This window comes from Salvia miltiorrhiza, unplaced genomic scaffold (assembly GCF_028751815.1).
Source record: "Salvia miltiorrhiza cultivar Shanhuang (shh) unplaced genomic scaffold, IMPLAD_Smil_shh original_scaffold_282_1, whole genome shotgun sequence".
Lineage (NCBI taxonomy): Eukaryota > Viridiplantae > Streptophyta > Magnoliopsida > Lamiales > Lamiaceae > Salvia > Salvia miltiorrhiza.
The window spans coordinates 94,769-108,024 of NW_026651518.1; the positions used below are offsets into that span (position 1 = coordinate 94,769).

The 13,256-nt window shown below is 35.2% G+C and overlaps 3 long non-coding RNA genes and 1 other non-coding gene across 5 annotated transcripts; 1 reads left to right on the top strand and 3 right to left on the bottom strand.

Annotated features, from left to right (window-relative positions):
• Positions 1-4,823: 4,823 nt before the first annotated feature.
• Positions 4,824-4,896, bottom strand: TRNAK-UUU (transfer RNA lysine (anticodon UUU)). Its single transcript has one exon. It is a non-coding gene; the product is annotated as a tRNA-Lys (tRNA).
• Positions 4,897-6,126: 1,230 nt separating this feature from the next.
• Positions 6,127-7,298, bottom strand: LOC131003877 (uncharacterized). The gene is made up of 2 exons (XR_009094832.1): positions 7,069-7,298; positions 6,127-6,991 (listed from the first exon to the last, which is right to left on the bottom strand). It is a non-coding gene; the product is annotated as an uncharacterized LOC131003877 (long non-coding RNA).
• Positions 7,299-8,473: 1,175 nt separating this feature from the next.
• LOC131003876 (uncharacterized) lies at positions 8,474-9,829 on the bottom strand. The gene is made up of 2 exons (XR_009094831.1): positions 9,729-9,829; positions 8,474-9,595 (listed from the first exon to the last, which is right to left on the bottom strand). It is a non-coding gene; the product is annotated as an uncharacterized LOC131003876 (long non-coding RNA).
• LOC131003875 (uncharacterized) lies at positions 9,380-9,889 on the top strand. Of its 2 annotated transcripts, none has more exons than XR_009094829.1 (2): positions 9,380-9,517; positions 9,602-9,889. It is a non-coding gene; the product is annotated as an uncharacterized LOC131003875 (long non-coding RNA). The 2 variants fall into 2 exon arrangements; XR_009094830.1 differs by having other exon boundaries at positions 9,394-9,529.
• Positions 9,890-13,256: the final 3,367 nt, after the last annotated feature.

The following is a 13,256-nucleotide window of genomic DNA, read 5'->3' on the forward strand; positions in this document are numbered from 1 at the left end:
CAAATAAAAGCTTTCAAGAAAAGACCTATTTGATTTTATGAAAAATATTATTTACATTTAAGCGAAAGTTTCATTTATTAAAAAAGGTCTTAAAATTTTATTTTTTGTTACAAAACTTGTGCTATTATGAAAAGTCATATTTACTATTGAGTGTTATTTTTACACTTTTGAGCATACAACTTATTCTAAATCTTTTGATCATATTTACCAATACAATAATGCTATTTGGACAAAATATGTTCGGACCAAATATGATTAAAAGTGTTATCTCATACAAGTAATACCATTATTAGTAAAAAAATCATATTTCCTATAAAGTAATTCGATATGCTTTTATTATAAAAAGACATATTTTCTGTTAGAAAATATCATATTTTCTATTAAGTTTTTATATATGCTTTCTATTATGAAAACTCACCACAACCTTGTTTACGTTTTCTTCTTTGAATACTTTTATTATATATATTATCTTACGCTACTGGTCTCATATATGAGATCAGTCACACACAAGTGTTTGTGTTTAAAATATAAATATATGAGCTACGAACACATAATTAATTTTGTAACAACGAAGCATAACTTAGTTCATAGAGATTTCTCCTCCATCCATTAAGTTAAGAATTCGAGTCGAGGGGAATTGGAAAACCACTATTAATCATTCTTAAAATGAAAAAAACACATATAATGAATTATATATGAAACATGATATATTTGTTGAAAATATAATGAACAAAAAAAAATTGAAACTCGTTTTTTATGGAATTCAAACACAAGACCAGAAATTTATTTAATATTGATGAATTTATTATAAATATTTACTATTTAAGGATTGGAAATTAATCTTAATTTCTATTTTAAAGTTAGTTTTTAGTTTAAGTGCGTAGGTATGCTTTAGAATTCCCGAGATATAGAATGAAAAGAAATTGAATTTGTTACATTTCTTGTTGCCATAGCTTAAAACATAAGTTTCAAAACCACATGTTATGATTATAGACACACCATTAATTTTGCAATAAAAATAGAATAAAAAATTACATCAATAGATACCGGTTAAAAACCAAGGCATGATATAGAATCAAGAAATGCAGTACTTTTTTTTTGTTTTTCATACTCACTTTTATATGATTTTTAATGTTAATTTTGTATGAAATTGAGTGTTTGATAATTATTTTGAACTTGAATTGTTTTATCTTGTGAAATGTGATACTTCCTCGTACTTTTAGGGATGGGAAAATAGGGTTCGAGTATAGGGTACCCGATTACCCGACCCGAAAAAATCGGGTATCGGGTACCCTATACCCGAAAAATTCGGGGTCGGGTTCGTGATCGGGTAGTTTAGGGTGTAAAAAATCAGGTATCGAGTATACCCGAATTAGTGGTGCCAAGGACCAACCGGAACCGGCGGTTCGACCCTGAACCGGCCCGGTGGTCAACGGTTTCGGCCCGGACCGTTGACCACCGGGCCGGTTCAGGGCCAAACCGCCAAACATTAAGGGCCGATTTAGGTTCACATATATTTCGACCCTGAACCGGCAGTCCGAACCGGCGGTTCGACCCTGAACCGGCCCGGTGGTCAACGGTTCCGGCCCGGACTGTTGACCATCGGGCCGGTTCAGGGCCGAACCGCCAAACGTTAAGGGCCGGTTTAGGTTCACATATATTTCGACCCTGAACCGGCGGTTCAACCCTGAACCGCCGGTTCCAGCCGAATTTTTAATTTTTTTTTTAAAATCAAATTCATATCCTACATTTTTCAATGTGGGATTCAACTTAGAGTTTTATCAGTTTATTTAATTCAATTATGTCTTCTATTTATTTAGTTTTGTCTGTCTAATTCTTTTTCGATTCTAGGGTTTGTATAGTTGATTGAATACGCGTGCTTCATTTAATGATATCAATTTGCCTTTAAGCTTGTGATTCATGATTTCTTGTGTTTGTTTCTTGTGAATTTTCTAGCCAATAGTTGGCATGTTTAGTTGTTCAGTTTGAATCTTGAATGTGATAATTGTTCTGTTGATTCATGAATGCATGATATAAATTCACCTTGAGTCTTGAATGCGATAGGTGAATTATAAAAAGCCATTCTTTAGGTATTTTTTGGAGTTAATTAATTCTCTTGAGTTTTGAATGTGATAAGGAATTTATTAATCAACTTTTATAATTGATTCGTTAGAAAAGGTTGTAAATAGTTATGTGATCTTACTCTTACAAGTTTTGATAGGCTTTGCCTCTCCTGGTGTCAAGTAGAACATGTGCGAACTCTTTGTGATGTAAAATCGGTTCTCATTATATGTGGACTGTGTTGTACATGTTTTTGAATTTCAAAATCATTAGAATTTTGTCATACTCAATGACTTGAAGGGAAAACTATAACCTTAGCAACTTGTTAGGAGCTATTACTATTAGGTCAAGTTTAATGGTATTTGTGTGAGCTTGATCAACCCTTAGTTAATCCATCTCCCACTATACTCTTACTTTCAATTAATTTCACGTGCTAGTATTGTCATTGTTGATCTTTTGGATAACTTCAATTTTGCAATCAGCTCTAAAATCTATTTGAACTCTTATTCTCATTGGCCTACATATTTTACGCCTTGTTGAACTTATGCACTTCCATCTTCATGTTGTTTCTTTGCTTGCCAACAATCAAGCAACAACTCTCCTTGAGCTTGAAAATTTGAGGTGGTTGTCTTGATCTTCCCGTAGTTGGCTTGTCATTCTTCTTGTCTTGAAGTAGAAACCGCACTAAGGAATTCCTTTCAACTGTAGTTAGATATGTTCTACTCATTTTGGTCTTTGGTGTAGGCTTTGAATGGATTGGCTGAATTATGTAATGTGTAGACTGTGAATAGATTGATTGAACTATGTAATGTATTTTATAGACAACTTTAGAGGGAAACTCGAATCCTTTTTAAAATTTCAATGAAGGCATACTTTTTTGAAGTCGTGAACATTTGAAAATTTCGATGAGGTTATTTGAGTGTAAACTGACGCAAAAAATTTGAATGTGGCGTCATATGTTCTTGAGGTGGTCTTGGGTATAACCGGGTGTACCGTACAATCGGGTTGACTTGCACCCAGACCCTAACCTGCATCCTGATTCAAACTCGCATCTTGATTCAAATCGTGTAAATGACACTATTTGATTATACAAATGACACTGCGTACAAATAACACTATAACATTGTAAATGACATTGTGTATAATTGTAAATGACACTTCCTGTAATCGACACTATAAGATTGTAAATGACACTATAATATTTTAAATGACACTATAAGATTGAAAATGACACTATAACATTTTAAAATGTTACAGTGTCATTTATATAACTAAATATTGTCAATTATATGCAATGTCATTTGTATAATCAAATAGTGTCATTTACACTATTTGAATCAGAATGTGGATTCGAATCAGGATGCAGGTCAACTCGATTGTACGGTACAATCACTTATACCCAAGTTTTTGTGATTGTTCTTATTTTAATCTAGTGAATGAACTTTAAAAAATATTAGCATATTTTCGATTAGTCTGTTTTAGTTGGGCAGAAAAAGTTTATTTAAGTTTTCTTTCTTTGTCTATATAGATTAGGTAAGATTTTTTTCTTTTTTCTTTTCTTTTTGAGGAATAGATTAGGTAAGATTTAATACTATTAAAAATCACAGTAAGTATCTGGGCCTTCTTCAATTTCTCTCTAATTTTAAACTCCAAAATACATGTGTCCAAAAAATTTGTGCCATGAATATTGGGATAAGAGGGAGTAAGAATTTTGTATTCCTTTAACTTTTCTTAGGTATATATTCATTCAATCATTCGCAAGATTCTTACATATTTCCGTATTTAATATTATTTTTATTATTTTATTGAAACGTAAAATATAATTTTTATTTGATTAAATTAATTAAATCATAAAAATAAAAATAAAAATACTTAATCATAAAAAATAAACACCCCTTAACATATAACCATCTTTGTCGTTCTATACATTCAATTTATGCATATTAAGCAAAACTTGAGACATGAAAAGATGTTATAATATAGAAAGTAAAAGAAAAGTCACTGGTTCAAAAATGTTCGCATTTTATGAGAGAAAACAATCCACTATACATGGATCATAAAGAAGTTTCATTACTTTTCTTGCATCTCGAAATTTGTCGAAACTTTAATTTTATCAATTTAAAAGTACAATAAATATATTATTCATTAATAATAATCTTGGATCACAACCAGAAAGTAAATTGTGTTTTGGAAGAGCATTGTGGAGGGGAAAGCAAAACATAGTAGCTTTGAGAATGTAAAAATAAATAGAGTTTTAAATTTGTACCTTTAAAATATACGGGGAGTCCGTTCAAAATATATATATATATATATATATATATATATATATATATATATATATACGGGGAGTGATTTTTGGACACCAATTGTCTTAGACACCTTCATAAAAAATCGGTTTTTACTTGATGTTTAATTTGACTGATTTTTTGTTATTTAGTAATTTGTCTAAAATATCATTTAATTTCCCAAAATATATTCAACTGATTTTGTTATTATTTTCAATTTTTATATAGGAAATTAGTGAACTTGGAAAAAAAATATAAAAATAAAAAATAATAACAAAATAGGTTGAATATATTTTTAAAAATAATATTTTAGACAAATCACTAAATAACAAAAAATCGGTCAAATTAAACATCAACCAAAAATCAATTTTTTATGAAGGTGTGTCTAAGACATCTATGTCCAAAAATCTTTTCCCAAAACGTAAATAGCAACAAAATCAATTCATTATAAATGCTTAAAAAAATTCAAAGCTACCACGCCGTCTGTGGGAATCGAACCCACGACCACATGGTTAAAAGCCATGCGCTCTACCAGCTGAGCTAAGACGGCTTGCTTCAACAGTATTATTGTGTTAAGATATAACGTAGTTTTAGATCGAGCTTTGAAAATGAGTTGACCTTCAAGATATTTGTAAAAGTCACGAGCTTTAGACGAAATTTCAAATATGGAATGCGAGCAAGATTTTGAATATATCTGGCTTGTCTTGTCGGAGTCACATGAGTTTTAGCAATATAATAAGGTATAAGGGAACGTTTACAAATTATTATGTTTAACCTAGATAAATTTATAAAACTTAATCTATTATTTATTAAAATTGTTTGAAATTTAAAAAATTTCTTGATAATTGATATAAGTAAACTAACTTGCTTGATTCATATAAATTAAAAGTATTAAAATTAGCGAAAAACAGTAGACACTATAAGCATTCACTATACTAGTGTATTACCCGTCGAAATTCGACGGGTACATATTTTCTTGTAATTTATATATTTCCGAACTTCTTATGATAATTATATAAAATAATTTTTTACGTAAATTATTTATATAATTAATTAGATTAAATTAAATTAGTAATACATTTTAAATTCTATTAATCTCAACAACTTTTAGCAATTAAATTATTAATTTTGTTGAGGTCAAAAAAATACCCATTAGTTTTCATATGAAATTTTATAAAAAGTTGACGCGCAAGAAAAAAAAAAGTAGAAATACATATAAATTTGACATAGGTATGATGGAGGATTGATTTGTTGCATTTGTTGTTACAAGATTTATTAATTTTGTTCAATTTTTTTTATTTTGCCTTTTGACCATAATAAATTTTATATGGAGTTTGAAAAATCATAATTGAATTGTAAGTATTATATAATTCCGAACTTCTAAAAGCATAACTAATTATGAAAATAATCCCGCCTGATATTTAAAAGACCATAACTGATCTATCGAACATCGTATCATTTGGAGTTTTAAGACCAACCAAGTTGTGGGCATCATCTCGTCGCAAACTTGACAGATCACCTCTAACTTCTGAGCATCATCTTGTCTGAAACTTGAAAGAGAATCATCTCGTCTAAAACTTGAAAGAGCACCATCTCGTCTGGAGTTTTGAGCATCACCTCATCTAGAGTTTGAGAGAGCATCATCAAATATGAAATTATATTCAACCATGACTCCAATTGTCAACTATCTAACAAACATAACTCTAACAATTTAGATATTTTATTTATATATGTAATTTTATTAGTTCAAACTCTAGAGAGAAAGGAAAGAGAAGAGTTATTAAAGCAGTAAAAGAGAGAGCGTGTGTTTTATTTCATCATCGTAGGTATTTATAGGCATTACAGTCGGGGTAAAGTAGTAAATTCGTCTGGTTATCTATTCCGCAGGCCTAATCCATTAAACTAATTAAGGCTATTATTAGATTATAACTTGTCAGGTCGTTGTCCCCTAATTACAGAGCTGGATTCTGTCTTCATCATCCCGCTCTGTCTAGTAGCTCTGGATTTCCTTCCTTGGGGCAGACTTCTACTCTTTGGCACGCTCTGCTAAGTAGCTTCGCCTTCTGGCGAATTGTCTCTGGCGTGTGGCTCTGCTCTCTGGCTCCAATATCTTAGCTCTGACTCTGGATCTGGCGAGTTGGCTCTGACTCTAATGACTTAGCTCTGACTCTGGATCTGGCGACTTGGCTCTGGCTCTGACTTTATTGACTTAGCTCTGGCATCTCTGCTCTGGCAACTTGGCTCTGGCCCTCTGCTTTGGAAGCTCTGCTCTGGTTAGCTCTGGCTCTGGCTCTGGCTCTGGCAGTTCTGCTCTGGAAGCTCTGCTTTGGAAGCTTTGCTCTGGCAACTCTGCTCTGGTTAGCTCTGGCTCTGGCATCTCTGCCCTGGCTAGCTCTGGCTCTGGCATCTCTGCTCTGGCAACTTGGCTCTGGCATTCTGCTCTGGAAGCTCTGCTCTGGTTAGCTCTAGCTCTGGCAGCTCTGCTCTGGAAGCTCTGCTCTGGCAACTCTGCTCTGGCAGCTCTGCTCTGGAAGCTTTGCTCTGGCAACTCTGCTCTGGTTAGTTCTGCTCTGGACTTTTCCCTCTGCCTATTTCTCACAGCTTTTTTGCTCCCTGCTGCTCATCTTTGGTATTCCAAGCATAGCCTAACAATATTGGAGAAAAATCAAAATATGCAATTAAAACTTATAAATATCGGAAAAGCGAGGATTAAGAATGTAACCTTGCAATTTCGTGCAGCGTGGTACTTTGTAACCTAGATTAGGAATCTTGAGCAGTCAGTCGACGCTTCTTTCTGAATCAGTGGAGAGAGTTAGCATCTGCGAATTGAAGTGTGATCGATGTGTTATGAATCAAATTTAATTAATTAAGATTAAGAGCATGAACGTGATGGTGATGATGATGATGAATGGACTTGCCAAAACTCGGACCTTCTTTCTGCAAGGTTTGCTCTGCTCCCTAAACACTGCAAAAGAAGAAGAAATCACTATGAAATATTGTAACACCCCGATTTTATTAAGACAAAGATAAATAGAAAAATAATGGGAATTCTTAATAGAGCTGAATAAACTTGACAATTTGCCCTTTTAAATGGGTTATTTATAATTTGAAGAGATAAAATGAAAGGCATTGAGTGATGCCAATCAATTGATAATATTTAAACTCACGGGATCGCATAAGTTTAGTTCCGCGACTCTGTTCATAATCAACAATAACTTTATTAATAGAAATATGAGTTAAAAAGTCTAAGTTCAACAAGATAATATTGCACCATATAATAGAAGTTCTTAGTTTAGGGAATTGAAAGACAAGATAACAAGCTAGCCATTAGCGGAAGCAAAAGACAGCGTGGAACCCTAGCTTCAACTCAACCCTGTCTGCACCAACCGATCAACTTGAAAACATTTGAAAATAATTTGGGCTGAGTACTAGTGTACTCAGTGGGCATGAGTTTTCGAAACATCTTATGAAATAGTCAAACAGTTTATCCAATATCACAATCATGACTCAGAAGGTTTTAAAACAGAAATCCACTTCTAAGCATGACAAAACTTTTCTTATTAAGTGGCGTGCCATGTAACGTTCGATTGTTACTCGGTGCTTATGATCCCGGACCTCTAGCCACCGACGGATCGCTTTCTTTTCTCCCATTTATCAATCTCGGGACGCACCCGGTCAGATCAATAATCATAACTGTGCATCGGAACACATCCAGGCAAGCACCCTTATAACGCCTCTTAGCTTTGTTAGTGCACGATGGCGATCAACCCATCGAGCCACTAACCTTGTGTACACAATCCTCATCTAACGTGTTAGGCCAAATGAAAATCTCGATCGATGCTTATGCGGGCATTAAACAATACAGAACACACATAAAAACATTTATATTGGATAAACAAGCAACTTTCATGAAATATCAGAGCTTATATAACTCAAGATACATTTTACCAAAATATAGCCCACCTCGAAAGTGGAGATTCAACACTCGCCTCGCTTGAAGTTCTATTGCCCTTGATTACTCGGACCTACAAAAAATCTATTTTTAAATAGGTCTCGAAGTGTCATTCTAATTTCTAAGTAAAGGGAATTGCTAATTATTGATACACTTTGCCCGGATTAATAATCTCTTTGAATGAATCTATAAACTTTATAAAATAATTAATAAAGCCCAAGCATTTTTTTTTTTAGAATCAGCCCAATGGTTATTAAGAAATTCTGGTCAAATACAGATAAGGCCCAAAACAAACATAAACTGAGCCCGTCAGATGATTAAAAAAATCGGCCCAGTCTAGGATTTATAGCAAGCCCAAACACAAGGAGTCCAATTATGAAAGTCAAACTTTTCTTTTAAGGAAAACCTAAACATCTTTCACTTCTCTTCTTCAAAATCGGTTCCCTCCCCCTTCTCTCCAATCTCACCGCCCCTTTCTTCCTCCCTAAATTCCGCCTCCGTCGCCGCTACCCGGCGGAACCACCGCCGGAGTCCGCCTCCGCCATCACCCTCTCTCTCTTGCCGCCTCGCGTTTCCTGCAGCAGACGGCTATGAAGGACCACCGCTGCTGCTGCTCTGTTCTCGCCATGACCAGCGGCGCCTGGCCTTCGGCCGCGCCGCCCCGTACGGCAGCTCCTCGCACTGCCTCTCCATGGGGCCGCATCATTCCGCCTCTGTCCGCGTTGCCTTGCTCAGCCGCCTCGGCTCCTGCCAGCTACCAGCCGCCCCAACAGGAGCCGCCGTCTTCTCCAGCGGCATTTCGTCCACCCCGGCTCCGCTCTGCCTTGCCTCGACTCCATCTGTCTTGGCCGTGAGCGGCCGGCGACTGCTGCCACATATGCAGCACCGACAGCCGCGGCCTCGTCAGCCCGGGGTCGAAGCTCCGACAGTGCGTTGCCCTCTTATTGCCACTCATCCCCAAAACCAAAGGTAATCAAAAAAATTCACAGATTAAAAAAAAATAAAATGGATTCTTGGTATTAAGACTTATGCATGTGTGTGTTCTTGTAGTATGTTCATTTCTTTTGATTTTGAAGGGTCAGAAATATGACAAAGTTTTAGTCCATGCTTATTCAAGTCCTCAAGTCTTTGTTGCTGGTTGGGTATACGAATGATAAATAGAATAAAAGAAAGTGGTGAGAAGGAGTTTGGAGTCTAGACCTTAAATACAGACGACGAGGTTGGAGATGTGGTTCGTGAGTTTGTTTGTAAATTCTTCAATGTTTCTGCAAGTTTGTTTGTAAATTCTTCAATGTTTCTGCAGGAGTTTAAAAGAAGTGTAAGAAGTTGCTTGAAGAATAAAAGATCGAGCTGCAGAAAAGAAGTGTAAGAAGTTGCTTGAAGAATAAAAGATCGAGCTGCAGAAAGGAAAGGAAAGAAGAATTCTTTACCGCTCCAATGATTCAGTCTGAGCTATTGGGTGGGGAACAAGAGTAAAAGGCTTTTATATGAGGTTGAAAAATTGACGTGGTGAATTGTAAACGCTGAACTTGTGTGTAATTGAGCATATATACGAGGCTATATAATACCCATGATTTTTGGAATAAACAAAGCAAAATATCTTGTATAGTGACCTTGGAGAAAAATGATTCGTCCATCTTTCAAATCCATACTCTGATCACAAAAATGCTCTCTCTATATATATATATATATATATATATATATATATATATATATATGTGCTTGATGTCCAAAAATAAATAAAAAAATAAATACTAAGTAAATAGATAAATACTTAAAAAAAAATACTTGTATTAATATTCTCGTATAATTTAGCAACGAGATCAAGATTTATAAAATCTCTTTGAAATAATAGAATTTATTATACTATTTAAAGGTCTTTTATATTCTTATCGAAAGATCTGGGTTTCACAAATATATGGACCCAATCAACTGTAATTTACATATTCCGTCGAAAGGCTTATAACATATCTTTCACAAGTCAAAAACAAATTTTATTCAAATACGAAGCACTAAATTACACAGCAAAAGGTTTGCTTTGCTCCCTAAACACAGCAAAAGAAGAATAAAAGTAGAAAAAACACGATGCATCGTATTAGTTTCCATTGTTAAAATTCTTTCCAAAATTTGTTCTTTCTAAAATAATAATCATTCTATATTTAAAATAGTGAAACGCGTTATTAAATTAGGAAACTAATTTAATACTTACCATAGGTGTGTAGGAAGAATCACGGCAGATCCGGAAATGGAGGTATCAAAACAGAGGAGTCGTCGGTGGGGTGGGGGTCGACGGCACGGTGGACGAACTCTAGGACTCAGCGGTGACTCGGCGACGGACGAACCGCAAGCTCAGCGACGACTATTTCGCTGGAGTCTAGAAGAAGGAACGACAACTGGTTATAGGAAAAAGAAATCTTAGGGCTCTTGTATTAATTGCTTCGAATGGAGAATTCTCATGGGTTTAAGAAGTGGAAATAGAATCGAATTAATTAAGGAATGTAAGAGGGAGTTAGAGATGAGGCGGGGCAACGCTGCCCTTAGGACGGCGGCGACGTCGGAATTTAGAGGGAGAGAGAGGCGGGCAGTTTAAGAGGGGAATTAGGGCTCGATTTGAGTGTGCAATCGACTTTAGAGAGAGAAAATGATTGAGAGAAGAGAGAGACAGTGAAGGGGGAGACGACGCCGACCGGATTCAGGGACGGAGGCGATGGGGTGAGGAAGAGGGAGGCGTGAGAAAGAGGGAGGCGTGACTTTTGTTTTAAAAGTGAGAATGAGAATATATAAATTGGATTCTCAAATGCAACATTGGAGATTGAGAATGAAAAGAAAAAATTTGAGGCGTGCTGAGGCCATCGTATTATAGAATAGATGCAACTCAACACCATTCACATGCATTAATTTGGTGCGGTTAGGTCCCACCAATGTAATCAAACTTAAATAATGAAATGTGGAAATGATAATTAGCAGCAAGGTTTTGATGTTTCATGAGCAAGTCATTAGCATAACCAATTTAGAACCGAACTTATCTGACAAAACTATTATGACTAATTTTTCTACTACATATTGTGTAGGTGTTGTGGAAAAAAAAAAATTAATTTAAACAAGTTTTTGCATATGATTAAAATAAAATAATTAAATACATGCAAAGTCATCTTCGCTACGAAGAGTCGATACTTATTTGAAAACGAATTGAATCGTAACTTCTAATTTCAAATATCCAACCCACTATCAAGATTCATGCATGTAAAATTTAAAGTCAAATACTTTGGTACCTGCAAGGAATAGTTTTGTCATATAGTTTAGGTTCAAACAATTGTTAATTAGGCATGATCAATCGATTTATATAACTAAAGAGTGGTATCTCAAACAAAAATAAAAATAATAATAAAGAGTAGTATCCATCAATCTATTCATAAGTATTACACAATCATCATCATCATATAAAGTTGCTTTGACCTCTCCCTCAAAAAAAAAAAAAGTTGCTTTGACCTCTAGTCAAACAAACAATGAATAAGAAAAATATTTTAAGACATGGGAAGGAGACAAAGCTTTGACCCTATGAAGATCAAATTGTGATAGCGGCAAACAACTCAATGTTTCACGGAAGAGGAAGAAAAGATCAGCCTCATATAACTTCACTGCTACTCCCTTCATCTTTATCAGTTGTGCGAGATCTATATCTTGTTAAAATATGGTATAGACATATTGTAAGAGAATTTGAGAGATTGTAAAGATTGTTTCTTGTATTTCTCTTACTTATTTTCATATTACATTGATATCTATTTATAGATTACAATATGAAGCAAAGTCATACAAAATCCTACTAAAGTCACACAAAATATATCTTTTGACTATTGCTAAATATTTCTATACTTCTAGATGTGGTTGTTTATTGACCTTGATTAGTATTTTCAACACTCCCCCTCAAGTTGAGTAACGGGATTCCCGATATTCAACTTGCCAAGAACTTCTGAAAAATTCTTGGAGTTCACAGCTTTGGTTAGGATGTCTGCTAGTTGGTCTTCAGACCTTACGAATGGGAGCGTCACAATACCTCCTTCAATTTTTTCTTTGATAAAGTGTCTATCAACTTCTACATGTTTTGTTCTGTCGTGTTGAACAGGATTTTCTGATATGCTGATGGCTGCTTTATTGTCACAAAACATTTGACATGTCTTTGTCGGTTGAAGACCCAATTCAGTCAACAATCTTTTTAGCCACAGGACTTCGGTTAGTCCACTCTTGATTCCCCTGAACTCGGCTTCTGCACTAGAGAGTGCTACCACTTTCTGTTTCTTACTCCTCCATGAGACAAGGTTGCCTCCAATAAAGGTGAAGTATCCTGCTGTTGACTTTCGATCGACGGGATTTCCAGCCCAGTCAGCATCAGTGTATGCCTGTATTTCAAGGTGTCCAGATTTCTTGAATAACACTCCATAATCAAAAGTTCCTTTCAAATATTTTACAATCCTGATCGCAGCTTCCATGTGGTTAGCTTGTGGTTGGTGCATGAATTGGCTTACCACTCCAACGGCATAAGAGATATCAGGTCGCGTATGAGAAAGATAGATGAGTTTTCCCACTAAGCGCTGATATTTTCCTCGATTAGTCAGTTCTGCTCCTTCCTCAATCTGTAGCCCGTGATTCATAGCAATAGGCGTCTCTGTTGGCTTGCAATCTAGCATCCCTGTTTCTGCTAGAAGGTCTAGAGTATACTTCTTTTGGTTGATAAAGATCCCCCTGTTTGACCTGAGAACTTCTATTCCAAGGAAGTACTTAAGTCTTCCCAAGTCCTTCATCTCAAACTCCTTGAACAGCCTATCTTTCAACTTTTGGATTTCTTCCAAGTCGTTTCCTGTTATGATCATATCATCAACATAAATGACTAAACAGGAAATAAGGTCACCTCTCTTCTTCAAAAATAAGGTGTGATCGGCATTGCTTTGCTGGTACCCAAA